We start from the raw sequence: 9,209 nt of genomic DNA, 5'->3' as shown, positions 1-9,209 counted from the left end.
GGGGGGAACCGGGCGACGGTGGCCGAGGAGGACCCAACCTCCTGGGCCCGGGCCGCGCCTCCCGGCGGGGCGCGCGTGCACACTGTGCTGGTCTCCATGGCGGGGCCTCGGCGCCAAGACGAGGTTGAGTAGACTCGTGTTGAATTTTCTCCCTTCTGCTCCGGCGGACTCTCCCCCCCCACCCCGGCCCCTCTCCTCGCGTTGTGGGGCGCACGGCGGCGGCGGCAGGGTTGGGGGTGGAGGGGCAGCCGGAGGTCTGCACCCACGGACGGGGACGACGCTCCCGCTCGAGCGCCCTTCTCGCTCCTGCCTCCGCCTCCTCCCGTCACCTCCTGACCCTGCCGGGCTGGAGCAACCGCCGCCCCCGCCCCCGGCCGCCGCCCGCCTGGCCCTCCCGGCGCCCTCGCCCGCCGCCGCTGCGGGTCCTTCACCCCTGGTCCCGGGAGGGGCCCCGCGGCCGGGGGATGGCAGGCAGGCAGCAGGCTGCAGCAGGGGGAGGCTCGGTGTCCTGCGGAGGGTGCTGAGCCCAGGCACGCGCCCCCGCCACGGAGCAGGCTCGCCCCTCTCCCCTCCTGCCCCAGTCCGAGGTTTAGCCAAGCTCCCTCCGCACCGCTCCCCTGCTTTCTTCAGACTGTTGTTGATGTTTGAATCTTGAAGTCACTCAAAAGGCCTGTCTCGGTCTCCATGGCCCCGATTATGGCTCTACTATTTTCCTAAGTGGAGACTAGATGGGGGATGCTTTTAAGATCCCGAAGTCACATTCTAAGGCATCCGCCCCCCCCCAAAAAAAAACCTCCAAAGTGGGGTCGGGGGTGGGGGGTGCTCCTCTGAGACAGCAATTGAGAGTCAGGCAGAACTGGGTTGCAAAATGTGTGGGCTTAGCAGTGTGTGTGCAGGTGAAAACAACGAAAGCTTTTCTTTTTTTAATATACGTTGCCTAATATTTAAGTCATCTGTAGAAAGTTAGAAGTTATCTAAACAATTGGAGGCGGAAACCATTTGTTAAATGAGCAGTGACAGGGAAAGCATGTCTATTTTCAATGTATCCACGTTACAGAATTGCATGCCCTGTAACAGGAATGCCGGAATTTGATTCTGCCTGTGCGACTTAACCTCTGTGCCACACCTTGATCAACCGTGAGAATTAAATGTCACATAAGAAGCACTCGGTAAATGTTAGCTATTGCCCTCGTAAGAGCTAGCAGTACAAATTTTAACTAGAAACTTGACTGAGGTAGGTGGAGGCATAAAATGAGAAAAATCTCTGCCCAGGTTCCAGAAAGAAATCGCTCGATAAGATGATAAGTCATTACAGTGCTGAAGATTTACATTAAATAAGCTGGGACATCTGAAACTTGAAGTTCCTTAGTTGAAGTGTAACTGTTGAAATCTTACTGATAGCGTATGATTGATTAAATAGCCTTTTAAACTTTCCTTAATTTGGACTTTATCAAATTAACAGTACTTGAAAGTCAATACATTTTTACCTTAATTTGAATGGAACCCTGTGATTAGGAAGATGCAGAGCTGGAATTACTCAAGGAAAGATGTCAATTTGCAAGGCGAAAATCTTGAATTCATTAAAAGATGTTTTTATTTAGCTAAGATGTTTAGTTAAGGAAAATTAGGTTTTGCAAAATTCAGACTACCCCGCATGATTTTTTTTTTTTCTTCCAACAGTGACTTAGGTGTCTTTCTCTGGTTTTGCTTCCCAGCAGTGCCCCAATAGCTAATGCTTTTGAGTCTTGGTTTCTTTAAGTTTAGTTAATATGTGCTGCAAACTGTTGGGATTCATTTACTGTGGTCCTCAGGAAGACTCACTGTTATCTGGAGAACCCCCACCATGGAAAAATATTTCTTTTTGTTACAGTCTTTTGTTTTGTTTTAAGACAGGGTCTCTCTGTGTAGTCCAGGATGGATTTGAATTCACTATGTTTCCCCAGATTAGCTTTGAACTCGAGATCTCCTGCCTCTATTCCCTGAATACTGGAATTACACATGCCTGCTACCACATCTGGCCATTGCTTGCTCTGAACCTGAATCTAAAGTTCTGGAATTAGTCTCAAGGTTTTATGTGCTCCAGGCAACCACTGCTGAGCTCCATCGCAGCCCAAGTGCTGGGCTCGTAAGAGAATGACCATAATTCTCTTTTATCCTTAGTTTTGTGTTCCCCCCTTCAGTTACCCGCTATCCATATCAAATGGAAATCCTAGAAATAACTCATGAGTGTTAGGTTGTGTGTCGTTATGTAACATAATGTCTTGTCTGGGATAGCATGTCCAGGGAGAGTATCCACTCTATTGCCCATCCATTGGTAATAGTAATCTCTGTGGTTAAGTCAGTATCACAGCCTTTGTGTTACAGTAAGTGCAAACGTGGTAACAGTAGCAACCCACCTGTGCCAGAGAGACAATTTCAAGTGCTCTAAGCAAAGTGGAATTTTTAATTTGGGAAGAAAAGCTGTAGGCTAGTTTAGTAACACAGACAGTCAACAAAGACCACATCGCAGAAGTTTTACTACAATATGTTGTTACAACTTGTTTTTAATCTCCCTGCTTAATTATAAGTTAACCATCATTGGTTTGTACTCACTTTAGGAATCCTTGATTTCAGGTATTCATATGGGCTCAGATTGTGTCCCCCAAGGATAAGAGGGCAGGGCACCACTGTGCTCGGCTTACCTTTAAACAGATAATAAAATCACTTTGGAATCAGTGTAAAATTAAATTAAGTATTTTTTAAGCTCTCACAAAGAGCAAAGAAATAAGAGGGTATGTGTGTGCAGGGTAAGAACTGTAGAAATCAAGATTATAGACGTTTTTAGGGAAGCCAAACGTTAAGTAAGAGTTGTTATAAACACAATCCTTCACTTTTCTACTAAAAAGTAAAAAGTTTAAGTTGGATCTGCCTGCCTCTGCCTCTTTAATGCTGAGGTTAAAGACAGGCACCACCACCACACCTGGCTTAAGATTATTAGTTTTGAAGGATATATTGTAATCCATAAAGGTTATGGGGGAAATACAAGATTGATGGTGACAGTTTCCCAGGAAGTACACCTGAGAAGTTACACTTAAATCTTTGAGCACATAAATTTGCTGTTGAACAAAAATCAAACATCCATATCCCAAGTAATGCCATTTATAGAGAAGAATCTGTGTCTTGATTAATCTCTAGCCCTCCGCCATGCATCCCCCATGTGTAAACAGACAGCCTTTCTAGAGTAGAAACACAGAAATAATAACTCTACAGTTTCTTCCAAACCTTTATTTTTAAATAATATTTTGATTCTTAGTGTTTTGTACATGTGGTGTGTGGGTCTTGTTTGTGGTTTATGTACATGAGTGCAGTCCCCACAGCGGCCAGAAGAGGGTGCCACACCCCCTGGGGTAGAGCTGCGGGTCCTGGGCGCCACTTCCCATGGGCGTTGGGAGCTGAACTCTGGTCCTCCCGCTTCTTTCTTTCTGTTCCCCAGTCCTGGTACTTCTGCTTGCGGGGCACATCTGTCAGCTGTAGGGTTGGAGGATGTAGCTATGGAAACTTTATTTTAAAGCTTCTTGCGGCTCCCAAAGATGCTCTGCTGGTAAATTATTTTCACTGAGGGAAAAGAGTGTGCGGCTACAGAACTCTTTCTTCCTTTATGGACCCTTGGGCTTGAAATAAACATGGAATGGTTAGATAAAGAAGCAGGACAAGGGTTAAGTCACCTGTTCTGGCACACAAGTGGCAGTCAGACTTCAACTCTTGTCAACCGAGTAGACTAAGGTCCTACCACATGAGCCTGGTAATAAAGGAAATGTGTACAGTGGAGTTCAGCAGTTTATTTGTGTGTAGAAGAGTAAAATACACACCGACTGCCGTTTCCTTACAGAAGCCATGCTGCCGTGAAGACGCAGGTCCAGCTTTCACGTGAACACAGCGGGCGCTGTTATAATTTAGTGCTCCAAGGGAAGGCCGTCAGAGAACACAACAGGGCGTTTCTGAGGCCGGCAGAATGTGGGAACCTGAACTTGAAACCTGAGCCACTGCCTGAAGGTAGTAACGTTTTTAAAACTTTGTTTCTTTAAGGACAGGCGCCAAAACTACACAGAGAAACCCTGTCTCAAAAAACCAAAACAAAAAACAAACAAAAAACAACACTTTGTTTCTTTAAAATTCACCTGTTGTCTTTTTGTTTTTTGAATTTTTGTTTTAACAAAGTAAATTACCAAATCCACCCCCCATTCCAACCGCCTCCATTCCAGTTCTCACACCATCCCATCCCCTCCATTCCAGTTCTCACCCCATCCCCCCTCCATTCCAGTCTCACCCCATCCCATCCCCTCCATTCCAGTTCTCACCCCATTCCCATCCCCTCCATTCCAGTTCTCACCCCATTCCCATCCCCTCCATTCCAGTTCTCACCCCATTCCCATCCCCTCCATTCCAGTTCTCACCCCATTCCCATTCCCCTCCATTCCAGTTCTCACCCCATTCCCATTCCCTCCATTCCAGTTCTCACCCCATTCCAGTTCTCACCCCATTCCGTTCCCCTCCATTCCAGTTCTCACCCCCGCCTTTTTTAACCCCCTGCGTCATCTTAGTGCCGTGGTATATATGCTGTGGGGTTCATGAGTACAGGCCATCTACTGAAGCACGAGTAACCTCTCAAGGTCAAACCCCTGCAGGACAGTAACTCCCTCCCACAGGACCCATCAGTTGCGACTGTTCCCAGTTGTGGGTGGAACTTCCTGACTCACTTCCTTCCGTTCCTGGACTTTGTGTAGCTTAATCTTGTGCAGGTCTTCATGTATGCAGTCATAGCTGCTTTCAATTTATGTACGGACTGCCTGTCTATCTGACAGAGGCTGATGTCTGGAATATACAGATGACTCAAGAAACTAAACACCAAAAATAAATAAATATTTGTTTAAAACCCCAAATGATCCAATTTAAAAATCTTGGAGTGGAACTAAACAGAGAGGTCATAAGAGAAAAAATACAAATTGCTAGGTATTTTTTTTTTTTTTAAATGTTCAACAAGCATCCTTCACCATCAGGGAAATTCAAATTAAATTAAAACTACAGCTAAAATCAAAGCAAACAAATGTTGGCAGAGATACAGGAAAAGGAGGAAGATTATTTGTTTATTGAGAGTTTGTCTGGTGTTCAAATCTTTGAAAAATGGGTGTCCATGGCTTAAAGATTTAAGAACAATCTCTGAGTTCATTGAAACCTAGTAACTATAAGGAAAAGTTCTAGATGGATGAAGGAAGATATCAGCCATATTTTATCAATACATCCAAAGCTGTAATAAGAATATCTATTTACCAGGTGGTGGTGGCACACACCTTTAGTTCCAGCACTCAGGAGACAGAAGCAGGCAGATCTCTGTGAGTTCGAGGCCAGCCTGGTCTACAGAGCAAGAGCCAGAACAGACAGTGCTACACAGAGAAACCCTGTTACAAAAAACCGGGAAAAAAAAAAAATCTGTTCTATCTGTGGCCACAATGACCTTAACATGGATACCAGATACTCTAAGTTGAAAACTATTCCAAAGAATCAGATTCAGAATGCAAAGGGATGGTATAGCAGATGTATTTTGCATATAGTTTTCTTTTTATTAATGTGTGAGTTTTATGTAATAAAAATCCATTTAAATTTAAAAGACTTTCAGTAAGTATGGAATAGAAGCTGTGAGTTCATGGTTTCTTACTGGTTTTCTTTCTTAGTGATAATTGGATTAATTGAATTTAGTGGTGCGGGGGCTTTATTAGACTGATTATTTTTATCTCATGTGTGGGTGTTTTGCCTGCATGTATATCTGTGCATCATGTGTGTAGAGTGCCTGAGAAGCCAGAGGAGAGTGTTGTGTCCTCTGGAGCCGGAGTTACAGACTGTTGTGAGCTGCCATGTGGGAGCTGGGAACCAAACCTGGGTCAAGCAGAGCAGCAAGTGCTGAGCCGCTTCTTCAGCCCAATATCAGAGACTTGAATAATTAAATTTGTCATTTATTTACTGACATATTTAGTGTGTTCACATGCACATATGTGTGTGCACATGCGTGTGCTCATTCAAGCACACACCACTGTGCACATGTGGAGGCCAGAGAACACTTGCAGGACTTGGCTCTCTCCGTCCACCATCCGGGTTCCAGAAATCAAGCATGAATCATCAGGCCTGGCAGCAGGCACCTTTCCCCACTGGGCCGGCTCAGAAGTCCAGGCAGAGGACTTTTTAAATTAGACATTGCTGAGTTTGTTCACTGTGATTTTTCTCTGGGAGTTTGGCATTCGTGTGTCCATGATTTTTTTTTTTTTTTTTTTTTCCGTTCAGGGATGGTGAGGCCAACAGATGAAGAAAAGATAGCCTGTTATTCCCAGGTCTCAGAAGGAGCGAGGCATGGTGAAGAGCCACACAAGGAACGCGCCGCCAAGGTTGGTGCCAGGTAGATGGGGCAGAAGCCGCAGAAGAGCCTCGCGCTGGCTTTTGGAGAGAGAGTGGGCAAAGAGCCTATGCCGGCTAAGCTGGCTCCCGTCAGAAACTGAATGAACTCGCTGGACTCTGAGTGTATTGGCTGATCGCTGGCCTTGGGGTGGTTGAAGCGGGGAAACGATGCCCCAGCGGGTCAGAGCTCATAACGAAGGTGGCCGCAGGAGCCTCGTCTTTGGGCTTGTTTTCATAGGCAGGTTGGTTTGGTGGGAACATCTTTTATACCTCTAGGAATTGATTAGTCTGGATCAGAGCAGTCCTGCCCTGGTCAGTGGGACTCCAAAGATGCCAAAGGGTCATAACAAAAGCTAGAAACCATGATTAATATAACAATTAAAACTAGTGCCTTCACCCTTATCCAGCACGACAAGCACGATCTCTTAGGAGACTAAATATCAAAAAAAAAAAAAAAATTAAAACAAAACAAAACAAAACAACAACAACAAAAAACTAGTTCTCTTTCCCTATAGAATGAATTAGGAGTAATCTCTCTTTACTTTCAACGAGTTTAAGCAAGATGATAGTTACTTGGTTTCTAAAAATTTTCTTATAAAATGTCTTACCTGGATATTCATTTTGTGGAAGATTTTTCACTTTCAGTGTTTTTAAACATGTATAGGACTGTGCAGCCATTATAGTTCTGGAGTTTTTGGTAAGCTTTCTTTTCTTCTAGGAACATGTCCATAATATTGTCACCTTAATGTCTACTTTAGTTAGTCTCTTCTTGTTTCTGATATTAATTTGTGCCTTTTTCCTCATTCTTTTAAAAAATAATTAATTTGGTTTTTCGAGACAGGGTCTCTCTGTATAACAGCTCTGGCTGTCCTGGAACCCACTTTGTAGACCAGGCTGGCCTCAAACTCGCAGAGATCTGCTTGATTCTGCTTCCCAAATGCTGGGATTAAAGGTGTGCACCACTACTACTACTACCACTACTCACCACCACCACCACCTGGCAAAAAAAAAAAAATTATATATATATACATATACATACATATATACATACATACATATATATATATTGGTTTTTCATTTCCAAGACAGGGTTTCTCTGTGTAGCTTTGCACCTTTCCTGGCTCTCGATCTGTAGACCAGGCTGGCCTTGAACTCACAGAGATCCGCCTGCCTCTGCCTCCCGAGTGCTGGGATTAAAGGCGTGCGCCACCACCGCTCGGCAAAATATTTATTTTTTAATTTTATGTGTACGGGTGTTTTGGCTACATGTATAATGTGTGTATCATGTGCATGCTTGGTGCCTGTGGAGGTCAGGGGCGGGCATTGCATCACCTGGAAGTGGAGTGACAGGCGGTTTGTGAGCTGACCTGTGGGTGCAGGGTAACTGAACCCAGGTCCTCTGCAAGAGCAGCCAGAGCTCTTAACCACTGAGCCATCGCTCCGCCTCACTCTCGCTCTCTCTTTTCATTTTGTGTGTGTGTGTGTGTGTGTGTGTGTGTGTGTGTGTGTGTGTGTGTGTGTGTGTGTTTGTTTTTGTGTTTTTGAGACAGGGTTTCTCCGTATAGCTCTGGCTGTCCTGGAACTCAGTTCGTGGACCAGGCTGGTCTCAAACTCACAGAGATCTGCCTGCCGCTGCCTCTCAAGTGCTGGGATTAAAGGCGTGTGCCACCACCACCTGGCCGGTATATCTTTTTAAAATTAATTTTATTTTTAATTCTGTGTGTGTGTGTGTGTGTGTGTGTTGTGTGTGTGTGTGTGTATAAAAACAATTGTACATTTGTGGTAGGTACCCTTGGAGACCAGAGGCATCAGATTCCTTGGAGTTTGTGTTATAGGTGGTCATGAGCCACCCAATGTGGTGCTGGGAATTAAAATCAGGTCCTCTGGAAGAACAGTACTCCATCAATATTAGCTTTTTGTTTAAGAATATTAGCTGGAGATGCTCAGGTTAAGACTGCTGCTCTTCAGACCTTTTTAATTATATAAGAACTATGGTCAGCCTGATAGTCTCCAGTCCGGAGCTTAACAGAGAGAATCTTTAGGTCAGTAATAGTCTATGCTCAGTTTTTTTTTTTTTTTCTATTTTTTAACAGCTTTTTTTTTTTTCTTTTTTTTTTTTTTTTTTTTTTTTTTTTTTTTTTATCTATTTTTTCTAGTTTATCTACTAGTTCTTTCTATCAGGTCTTGTCTCTTCTCTTATCTGGCTCTTCTCATCTTGTTCTTCCCATCTGGCTCTTCTCATCTTCCATCTCGTTCCTCTAGTCCTCTCTTTTAGCTCTTCAATCTAGTTCTTCCCCATCTCAGCTCGTTCCTCTCAAGTTCTTACCCATCTCGTTCTTCCATTCTCTTCTCTCTTCCCCGTCCTGTCCTCTGCTTTACAGTTATATATCTCCCAAAATCACAATCCTCCCCTCCACCCAGGACACTCAGCCTGAACTTCCTCAGGCAGTGATTGTCCACTATCAGGATCAAATGGAGGGTTGATAAGAATTACAAAGAAGGGCACTAGTTGTTAATTACCATTTGTGACCCAAAGGGGAAGTGACTAATGAATCAACTAAAGGCTAAATATGGGTAATGTCTAAGAAGAGGGGTCTTACGTGCACAACTATAACCTTAAATGTGTTTGGTAAAGGATGTTAAAAATCTATAAGTTGCTAGGTCAATGGGAGAAAATAAAACTGTCTTCTTTTTCCTGTGGCTCCTATCTGTCCAAGCTGTCTGCCGTTTTTCTGCAGGGTGGGGGAAAGTGTGCTCAGTCTCTAAGGCAACCTGTGTACAGCTAG

General features: G+C 44.3%; 1 protein-coding gene across 1 annotated transcript in view; it reads left to right on the top strand.

The window, feature by feature from the left end:
* Positions 1 to 25: 25 nt before the first annotated feature.
* Positions 26 to 9,209, top strand: part of Carf (calcium responsive transcription factor) — a 47,421-nt gene continuing 38,237 nt past the window's right edge. The window contains 3 exon segments of the mRNA XM_028856362.2: positions 26 to 123; positions 3,869 to 4,032; positions 6,313 to 6,413. The gene's annotated coding sequence lies outside the window, so the exon portion shown is untranslated.

This window comes from Peromyscus leucopus, chromosome 13 (assembly GCF_004664715.2).
Source record: "Peromyscus leucopus breed LL Stock chromosome 13, UCI_PerLeu_2.1, whole genome shotgun sequence".
Lineage (NCBI taxonomy): Eukaryota > Metazoa > Chordata > Mammalia > Rodentia > Cricetidae > Peromyscus > Peromyscus leucopus.
The sequence above is the reverse complement of the archived record's forward strand: the minus strand, read 5'-3'. Positions and strand labels throughout refer to the sequence as shown.